This window comes from Octodon degus, unplaced genomic scaffold (assembly GCF_000260255.1).
Source record: "Octodon degus isolate 3935 unplaced genomic scaffold, OctDeg1.0 scaffold00040, whole genome shotgun sequence".
NCBI classification, from domain to species: domain Eukaryota; kingdom Metazoa; phylum Chordata; class Mammalia; order Rodentia; family Octodontidae; genus Octodon; species Octodon degus.
The window spans coordinates 672,971-684,261 of record NW_004524616.1 but is presented as its reverse complement, the minus strand read 5'-3'; the positions used below and the strand labels follow the sequence as shown (position 1 = coordinate 684,261).

Sequence of the window (11,291 nt, the reverse complement as noted above, 5' to 3'; positions counted from 1 at the left end):
ACATCAGATGCTGTAGCTCCTTAGCCCATGGCAAAATGTGGATGCCAAACAGCTTGGACGGTCTTACCCTTCCGGCACTGAGAGTTGCAGGCTGGGTGATTTCTCTCTTAGAATCACTTTACACACACTATGCTTGGCTTTCCTCAGTGGGTGCTACATATTCCTGTTTCATGCACCTCTGAGCCTGTGAAGAGTGCCGTCTTGCTAGTTCCTCAGATGCTCCCATGGCATCTTTTTTATTGTCCTGCTGTAAAGTACTGGGCTCCTTTTTAATGCTAATCTTTTCAGTGACCAGGTCTTCTCAGCCAAATTTTATAGGGTCCAGCTGTATGGGTGCTTTTTGGAGAAACTGAATATTGTAAAATGAGCATTTTGCTCCTGATTTTCAGTATAAACCTGGTTAAAAGCTGCCAGTAATGCTCATGTCCCAGTCTGCATGGTGGGCTGCCTCAAAGTATCCTCTGTCAGTTTAATTAGGCCACCACTTTTGTGGGGAGCGAGGTACTGGGGATTGAACTCAGGAAATCTTAGTTTTTTGCAAAGTCTCAGGACATGAACACAATGTACATAAATTCTTCAGCCAGAGCATAGCTCAGTTGATTTTGAGAGCAAGTGACAATGGAGTTCTTGTTCTAAATTGAAATCTCCTGAGCCTACATTTTTATCATCTGCATTTCTTTCTACAACCTGCTCTTTGAAGCCTAAAATATAATCATCCATTAATCTCATTTTACAGCATTGTAGGTCTTCTCTAGCTGACATCTTCATACCTTGCCAAACCTCTCGTGTGAGCCAGTTCCAAAGGCTTCCAAACCATATAGCCGAAGTGGTCACAACAATGACTTCAGTTCTCTGTTACCAAAATCTGCTTTAGTTACTTTTTCGTCACTAGGACACAATATCTGATATGCATGGCTTCAAAGAGGGGAGCTATTTTGGTCTATCTAGCACTTTAAAAGTTTCAAACCATAATTGGTGCCAAGGGAGGAAGGAATTGCAGAAGGGCCTAACAGGAAAGCTGCTCTCATTGTGGTGGCTAAGAAGCAGAAATAAAAGGGAGGAGCCCAGGTGGGAGATACACCCTCTGAGGCCATGCTCCCAGAGACCTGCCTGCACCCAGCATGCTTAGCCAATGACCTCACAGGTGGATGGTTCCTCTGGCAAGTACAGTGCTCCCATGATCCAACTGCCTGTGCTCAGTTCCAATATGAATACGTGAGGTCTTTGGGGGACATTCTTTCTCTAGACCACACCACTCTCTTACTGTTAATACCCAGTGCAAGTGAAGAATAGTTCTTAAAATTAATGAACTAATATTAACATATCACTATTGCTTCAAATGTATAACATACCTTGTGGTTCCCTCTTAGAACTGTATGGATTACTATGAATGTATAAAGCATGAATCCACTATTCTGTGATTTTGGTATTAAATGGTGCTACACTTTGATATATCATTATGATGTTTTGTGGATATCTTTCTATTTATCCTGTTTAGTACTCAACATATTCATTCTGTAAACTGTGGTTATTGTGGGCTATTACAAATATTGTTGTTAGGAATAACATAAATATCTCCATGTGCACATATGCACATAACCTAGAGCAGGGTAGCTTTTCCATAAAGAATAGACATTTTCAATTTTACTACAGATGGTAAAACTTTTCTGAAGAGGTTAAATTGATTTACAACAGTTTATGAGGATTTTTATTTTAAAAATTAATTTAGATTTATTTATTTATTTTTTACTGACAGACACCTAACACACAAAAATGGTATGTAAATATGGAGTGTCATGTATTATTTCTTTTCTTTTCTTTTTTTCCACTTTTCTTTTCTTTTTTCTTTTTGCACAACCAGGGTTTGAACTCAGGCCCTTGTGTTTGCCAGGCAAGCACTTATTCTACTGAGCTATCTCCCCAGTCCCACCAGATGTTATTTCATTATAATTATATATTGTGTAATGTTTAAGTCCAAGTAAACATATCTATCTCCTCAAATATTTATCATTTCTTGACGGTGAAACATTAGAAATCTCTTCTAACTTTTAGAAATGTACTGTATTTTATTTTTATCTGTAGTCATCTACTGTGTAATAGAGCTTTAGTATGCACTGTTGTCAAAATAGTGCTTGTTGATCACGCTTTCCTTTTTGCCCTTTGTCTTGCTGTCCTCAGCCTATGATTATTACTGTGATATGATCATCTTATGAAGTCTACTTTTTAGATTCTACATAGAAGAGGTACTTGACTTCTTGTGCTTGGTTTATTTCACTTAACATATTTAACTCTAGCTCTGTCTCTGTGACTGCAAGTGACAGAATGTCTGTCTTTTTATGGCAATATAGTATTTCCTTAGGTGGATACACCACATCTTCTTTATTCATTGACCCGTGAATGATTACTTAAGTCGTTTTCATTTCTTTGCTGCTGTGGCTAGTGCTGCTGGAAACATTGGAATGCAGATTTCTCTTTGGCAGACTGATTTCCCTTTCTTTGTATGTGGACACAAGAGTGAGATTGCAGGATCATGTGGTAGTTCTCCTTTAATTTTTTGCAGAATATTCATATTATTTTCCATAATGTCTATACTAATTTACATTTTCTCCAGTAATGTGCAAGTGTTCTCTTTTCTTCTCATCTTTGATAGCACTTGTTATTTTTCTTTAATGAAGATTTTCATTTCTTCTCCTTATATCAATGCTAGAAATTGTCAAGAGTGTCTAATTTTAGCCCATGTAGTGAGTAGGTATTGTAACTTCTTTGTGGTTTTAATATGTATTTATCTATTACTAACTAGAATGTAATAAATTTCTAGATTTTTCCAATTGATTATGAGTTTTCTTATACCTAGTACCATTTTCATTTACTATTTTCAACTTGCCTATTTACAGGTATGCTCATTTTAAATGCTCTTTTACTTATTTGTACTGTTTCTTTATATGGCATGCATATGATTCATTTGTTAACTAAACATGTTGAAAATATCTTTTTGTATTCTAATTGTTTATATTTTGGTTTTTGGAATGATAAAATTTTTAATTTGTATGTTTTCAAACATAGTAATTGCTTTATTCGTTTTTTTAAAAAGAATATTCGTTGACTTATTTGGTACAGGGTCACACTACACAGCTCGGACTCGCAGTGATCTTCCTGTCTCAGCTTCCCCAGTGCTGGGATTACAGATGTGTGCCACCACACCCAGTGTTGAGGCTGCGTGGTGTGCCTGGGGTTCTGGACCGGCATGATATGCAGTGCTTGGGATTGAACTCATGTCCTTGTGTTTGCCAGGCAGGTGCTTAGACTATGGAGCTATCTCCTCAACCCCTCTAGTAATTTCTTTAAAGTTAATGAAATTTTTTCATAATCTTTAAGAAGATATTTTCATGTTATACTGTTTCACCTAAAAATATTACGTTTGGCTGTCTATGGTTAGATCTATAACCCACCTGGAATTGTATGAGGGAATAAAGTTATAACTTTGTCTTGTCACATGAATATGCAACTGTCCTAAAATAGTAGAAAGGCTTGTTTCCTTACTGATTTGCAGTATTTTTTTTGGGACAAAGTGCAAGAATCTGTCTTTTTTTCTGATCTGGTCCACTGTCTATGCTTGTATTTGCATCATACTGTTTTAGTAATCAAAGCTTCTTAATGAATCTTGATTTCTTACAGAGTAAGCTTGACCACATATACTATTTTAAAAATATGACATGACTATTTTTGTTAGTTTAGAAATAGTTGATAGAAGAATTAAAGTAAACAAATAGCTTATATACTACAATACAGAAAGAACATAATAAAACTATGGAGAAGAGATTCAAACAACAATGCGATGTAAAATATGTTTAATTAGAATCCCAAGGAAAAGAATAAGAAAATGGGGCCAGGCAAATAGCTCAGCCTATGATTAGGATTAAAGGCTAATGGTTGCAGGATTAAAGCACCTGCAAGTAGGCTCAGGGGCTGGGGGTCCAATCCCTGGGCCTGCTGTGCTGGCCCCACCCCTGGGGCACACTGAAACAGCAATTGAGACTGGGTGTGGTGGCACTTGCTTGTAATCCCAGCTTTTAGGAGGCTGTAAACAGGCAGATCACTATGAGTCAGATCTAGTAGTGAGACCCTAAACACCCTGTAGACCTTTCCCTAAAATACAAAAAAAAAAAGAAAGAAAGAAAGAAAGAAAGAAAGAAAGAAAGAAAGAAAGAAAGAAAGAAAAAAAGGGCTGGTGAGATGGCTCAGTGGTCTAAAGCACCTACTTAGAACAAGCTTACCAAAGCACAGGGACCACGGTTCAATCCCCCCAGCACCACATGCCAGCCAGACCCGCCCCCTGGTGGGCTGAGCTGGCCACACACACACACACACACACACACACACACACACACACATAAATAAAATAAAAGAAAAAAAGAAAAGAAAATGAACAGAAAATTTTTTTGAAAAGATGAAATAATAAGGCTTTTATATCTGTTAATGTTGGGCTAGGAAATCTGGACTAATCCCTTTATTAAAAGCAATTAAAAAAATTCAACAAAGTATTGTGAAACACGACTTTGTGAAGACTTTTTAAATTTTCATTCCAACACTTATATTTTCATTTCATAATATTTCTGATGCTTTTATTTTGATACCCCATTTCTTCTTTCAGTACTTCATCTATCATTCTCTTTAGATATTAGTGCATTTTTTTTTGTTTCTGATGATTCTTACTGATGATTCAGATAATTTTTTCTGCATGTTGTTTTGAGTTTTGATTGTGAACCAAAATTTGGTCATACTTAAATTGTAGTAGTAAACTTGGGAGTCTACATTGAGAATTTCTTCCCTCAGCTTGAGTTTTTTTCACTCAGTGATATGTAATGAGATATGCAATAGAATGTTATAGTGATATAGAATGGGATCATTCTCTTCTCAGCTTGGGTCATTGGTTTAATAAGTGTCTCAGAATCAGTTCAGCCTTTTCCCAGGAGCAAAGTGAAAGAACTGATTCTCTCTGTCTCTGTGTCTGTCTCCCCTTTCCTGCCCTCCTTTCTTCTCTGCTCCCCTCCCCTCCTCTTCTTTTCTTTTTATTTTGGTGGCACTGGGGAGTCAATTCAGGAATGTTTTATCACTGAAATATATTTCTTGGTGTTTTAAATTTGTTTTTGTAGCATTTGAGGTTGAACCCAGAGCTTTTGTGCTAAGCTACACCCTGAGCCCCTTTTAATTTGGGGACATAGTCTCTTAAAGCCACTGACATGTCCAGGCTGGCCTCAAACTTGCACTCTTGTTTTAGCCTCCTGAGTAATTGGGATTACATTCATGTGTCACCATGTTCTTCTCAAATTTTCCTTCTTGATCCAGACTACCTTTATTTTAAAAAAATTCAGCAAGGAATTATAAATGATATTTTGTTACATATATTCTATAATTATGTATGATTGGTATATCAATTAAAATTTTAAAGCTAATATTGTACTTAGGATTTAGTTTTTTTTTGTTGTACAAATGGAATATGAATTCTGAACAAAGCTGAATCTCCATTGTAAAATTTGAATTCTACTTCAATGAGTGTCCATAGCAAAAAGAAGACTTACTGAGTAAAAATGTTAACTTAGCATTTTTAGGAAACTAAACTTCAATTTATACCTTTTTTCTTCTATTTAGATTGAGTTTTTGTAAAAGCATTTTAAAATGTCACTGATTATATGTAGATCTTATTCTTTGTAAGTTCCTAAACTGGCTTAATGCAATCACATTCTATTAGGGTTCCATATGATTTTTATTATTGAGATTAATGGTTATTTTTGTAAATTTAAACCTTAGTAAATTTTAAATTTCCAATACAATGGGAATTCTTGGGAGTGTTTTTTAGAAGAAAAATTCCTTAACCCTAATTTGTTCTGATGTTTGGGGGTGCAGGGCCTGGAAAATGAAGCCCTCAGGTTTGTATTTTGGAAAAGCTACCAGGTGATTCTGATGTACAGCCAGGTTTAAAAACTACTGATCTAGAAAATGTCTGCTTGCCTTTTGCCAATGAGTGACATTCTAATAGTTCCTCTGTGAATTTCATTTTACTAATCCATCTACCTTCTCAGCTTCTCCCAACATTTACTGAGCACGTGTTAAATGGTAGTGGGCCAAAAGGGCCAGGGAAACACACTTCCAACTTTATCATCTCTATATTAGATTTAGGCATGCAAATACTCACACAGAAGAGCAAAAACACACAGAGGGCAAACATAGAAGTTCCTCCAGCAATCATTAAGGCTTTTAGCTAAGTCCTACAGTTGAGATCTTTATGAATATCAGAGATCGTAAGAAAAAATTCTGGCAAAACATAGAAAAACAAAGTGTTAAAGCCATTGGGTCAGCTGAACAGCGAGTCAGAGGACATAAAAAAGGTTTGCTTTCTGCTGACTTAACCAAATGTTTGAATTCTCTGTATGGGTCTATCAATCTACTTTGTCTTCTAGACTTTGCTAAATAGCTGCTAAAAATAGACTTTCAGCCTTGAATGGCTGTGTGGTAATAGAACCGCCATAGTGGAAATATGACTTCCTGTTAATAAATATTTACTACTAAGGTCTAGATTTATGACAGCAATTACCATCTACATGTTGATCCTCTGCTAGTAAGTTTATGACCACCTCAGCAGTAATTTCTGTCCCATAACTATTTGGGTCCATCATTAGTTGGAAAGGGTAACAACCTATGGGCTGCAGCAAACTCTGACACAGAGCTAGAAATAGGCAGGGAAGGGAAATTGCACTGCCTTTAAGATATATAGCTGCAGTATTTTTGCAATTGTGAAACCAGGGTTGTAATAATTCTTCCAGGTTGAAGTTTAATGGTCATCTCTTTAGTGGACTCTTTCTTGGTGAAGATCTCTCTGTTATTTTCTATCACTGGTCCCAGTTTGTTTGTTCTGTAACACTCATTAAAAGCTGCAATTATGGGGCCCATGAGATAGCTCAGTGGACTAAAGGGCCTGCTTAGGCAAGTGCAGGGACTGTGGTTCGATCCCTGGCACCACATGTTGTGCCAGCCTCGTCCCCAGGGCAGGCTGAGCTGGCCAGAGTCTGGGCATAGTGGTGCATGCCTGCAATTTCAGCTCTGGGGAGGCTGAAAAGAGGAGGATCACTGTGAGTCTGAGCTGTATAGAGAGACCCTGTAACAACCAAATACATTAAATAATAATACTAATAAAAGTTGCAATTATATCTTTTTAATTTTTAATACTTACCATTTTATGAGAATGAAGCTCTGAGGGACCATAAATTATGTCTACTTGGGTCATACTTTTATTCCTAGAACCTAGAAAAGCTAAGAATGGAGTGCTTATTAAATATCTGTAAAACAAATGAAGTGCTAGTGGTCCGAGACAGCAATGACGACTACCTAGAGAATTCATATAAAAATTCCTTGTTCTTTCATGGTAATCCATTATAGTTTTGGGATATAATTTAGTAAACATTTTAGTTATATTTATTCTTCATTATGGCAGGAAATTCATCTCTTAGCTGGTTTCTTGTTGCTTTTGTCCTCAACCCACCATAAACATATATCCTAAATCAGTTTTTCTAGAACATCTATTCCACAATAACTTTACTCAAAGTTTTCAATAGCATCTTATTACTTACTGAATATCTTTTATCAACTTTACTGCTTCTTCTATTTTCATTTCAGCTTTGTTTTTTGACTTTATTTCTCATCTTCCTTTTGTGAAATTCTACTTTTAAAAAAATATATATATGTAGTACAGGGTCTTCAGGGTCCCATTACACAGATCAGACTACTAGTGATTCTTCTGTTTTCAGTCTCCCAATTGCTGGGATTACAGGCATGCACCACCACACCCAGTCTCAATTGTATCTCAGCATGTCCTGGGTGTGGGGCCAGTACAGCACACCAGCCGAGAATGGAACCCCGGTCCCTGTGTCTGCCTAAGCACGTGCTTTAATCTGTTGAGCTATCTGGCTGGCCCTGTGAAATTCTACTCTTCTGATACTGGTCTACTTAGTAATCTTTCTTTTCCTACTACCTACTCCTCCATTGAGTTATATTTTACATATTGTACCTGGTTCTGACGGTTTCTTCATTTCACATACTGTTCTTTTTATCATGCTGTCTGTTAAATTTTATCTATCTAAAGATTCAAATTTTTTTAAAAATTCAATTTTTGAATGAAGGCTTCCCCATGTATGTAGCTCATGGAATTGTTACTTTCTTCTCTTTATCCAACAGCCCAAATACTCCCTTTCTCCATGTCACCCAGTGCTTATTACCTGATTTTAACATGCAAATTTTTGTGCCTTAATTCTGCACATAAAACAACTTGTAAGTTTCCACATGGAGACTCTTTATTTTATTTTTGCAGTACTGGGGATTGAGCTCATGGAGACTCTTCATATCCCCCTTTGTTTCTTGCTTAGTACTATGGATGAACACTAAAAGTATAACTACTTAATAAATAAATCTTGCTAGAACAGTATGACAGTAGGGGAATCTAGACATAGGACACTGATACAATTTGTCTCTCTTTTTTTTTTTTGAGCATCATGGGCATTTTGTTGTGCAGTGAAACTTTTAAACTATCAATACAAATGCCAGGATGCTACATAAAAGATCCACAGGAACTTTTCTCAACTTTTTTTGAATAGTTCACAAACATTTCCTACTTAATCCAACATACAACAGAGAAATGGTATATCTTTTTCTTGCAATTTGCATACAATAGATACATATTTATACAAGGTTTAACTAATAGACACTAGAAGGTTGACTGTTTAATCAGTCTATAGGTGAGAAATGTAATAAAAATAATCAGAATTTATTCAGCATCCATCACTTACTTCCATAATCAAGTATTATTTAATAAGACTCACTGCCAATTAGGCTTAGAATATACTTATATTATTTTTCTAACTTGAAGTGCTGCTGCCCACCTTGATTCTTTACAATTAACAGAAAACTGCTGAAAAGTGGGGGCTAGCATTTGCAAAAACAGTAATCCGCCAGCTTATCATAAGCATGATATGTGCTATGGAACTTCTTCCCAAGCAATGACTGAAACCATCAAGAAATTACCAGAACTGAATTTGCCAATATATTTTGCCTATATCTAAGAGATATACACACTTATTTTCAACAGAGGAGCTGAAAATCAAACTTAGTGTTTAGTTTAGGGGTGCACTGGGAAATTCAGCCACCACTTGAAAATTGACTGTCTTTATTAAAAAAATGACCACAAAAATAATAGATTAAATTTATTTTAAAAATCATAAAACATTTTTTACAAAAGAGCAATGGGACATGTGGACTATTGTTACTTTCCTTCCCTGTCCCACCCCCCAAACATTTACAGTGACCACAAAAAGCAAGGTGTTCACAATAATTACATGGGGGGAAATTTTTTTAAACCACCAATAATGAACAAAAATTAAAATCCACTCACTCTGCTGCTGTTTTAAAATTTCAATGTTAGTTTTTGCACACCCTTCCCCTCAACCTGTTTGTAAGGAACTAAAACATTACATCTGGTGAACAGCAAAGATTGCACTACACCTCAAATGCAGAACACTTATGAAGCAGAGGAACGTTAGCTTTTTAAACAGAAGCAGATTTAAAAAAAAGATGCAAGACTCTTTCAGGTCTTCACTAGTCTTTGAAAAACTTTCCAAAATACTGCTTCACACGGTTCTGTAGCAAATAATGTGCATTCTGTATTTGGTCCTGTGTTCCTGTAATGGTAATGATCCAATCTTCAGATCCTTCTAAGGGCTCATCAATTTTGATAAAATCTCCCAATTCATGATAGATTTGTTTAATCCACTGACCACCTTTGTCAATAACAGATTCAGTCAAATCTTTGGGAACAGTTACTTGTGTAGTAATAATAGACCCACCAAGATTAACATATTAGCCATGACTCCCTGCATTGGAACAATCATATCCAGAGTCACCATGTGGTTCATATACCATCTGCCATTCTGATGGGGCTCCATGTATCTATTGCAGAGTCCCAAGTTTCATCAGCACTGAAACCAACCATGCCATCATAGCAGTCTCCAGGGCTTCCTCTTCTATCATAAGCCATTAGATCTCCTCCTCTAGGTGGTGGTGGTAGTGGTGGAAGAAGAAGATTCCAGGCTCTGCTGCCACCCCGGTCAGCTAGACCAGGAGGAGGGGGTGGCGGTCCCTGAGAATGGCTCATGTCATCATAATCTCTTGTAGAAGGAGGCATTGGATGCCCACCTTGACCAGGAGTCATTCTGTCAAAGCTACCTCTTCCACATAGGAAATCCTACAGGCCGTCCATGGCAGTCATCAAACATCGTGGTAAAACCAACATAATCATAAATTTCATCATAAAAATTTGGATCATAAAACTGTACACATCCTTGGATGGGAGATACAGACATAAGATCAAGGATGATCTTTATGCAGTCTACAACCCTGTCAGGCTTTCCTCCAATAAGAACAACTCTGTGAAGGCTTGATTGTTTTCTGAGTGTTCTCTCAGAGTTCTTTGATTTTTAGCATCTTTGACTCCAATAATTCCTCCTGCCAGACTTTGTTGAATTAACGGTTTCAATTCATAGTCAAAGTCACTTCCTTTATAGGTTGGTAATTTAAGCATTCCACAGCATCAGATCTGAGTGGGAGCTGGCTGGTTGCAGTGGGTGGTGGCAACTGCAGGCCCTCTACCAAGGTAGGGGTGATTTTCTTCAGACTTTCTCTAATTTTTTCAGTATCAGCACCAATATTCAATATGTGCTCAGGGCCACTGCTGTCTATTAAACGGACACACCAATCACACGAGTCCACCTTCCTCCACTGCCATGCCACCTAGACGGGCTGTCTCTTCTTTTCTTTTCTTTTTTTCTTTTTGCATTTTTAAAATATTTATTTATTTATTGACATCAGTTATTTTTATTTTAAAGAAAGAAAAAAATAAAAACAGTGGTACAAAATCTCAAAACAAGATTTTAGGAGAGTAACAATGGTTAGTACATTGTATATTGTTATTGCCAAAGCAGTTTCTCATATTACAAGATTTAGGCAAGAAATAATAAGCAAATAACATAGGTACAAACCTCTTTTTTTTTAGTCAACAGAATATGGAAATATACTTTTTAAAGTTTCTAATACTAGGAGAAGATATACAATGTCTTTAAATAAATTGCAAGTCAAAGATACAGTATAAATCTTAGAACTAAAATTAAGATTAAGCAATATTCAGAAAATTAAATGTTTCAAAACAATTGAACTAAGAAAAAGTTTTCATGATAGCAAAGAAGTACTAA

At 36.4% G+C, this 11,291-nt stretch overlaps 1 pseudogene; it reads right to left on the bottom strand.

The window, feature by feature from the left end:
- Nucleotides 1-9,642: 9,642 nt before the first annotated feature.
- Nucleotides 9,643-11,291, bottom strand: part of LOC101565209 — a 36,123-nt pseudogene continuing 34,474 nt past the window's right edge.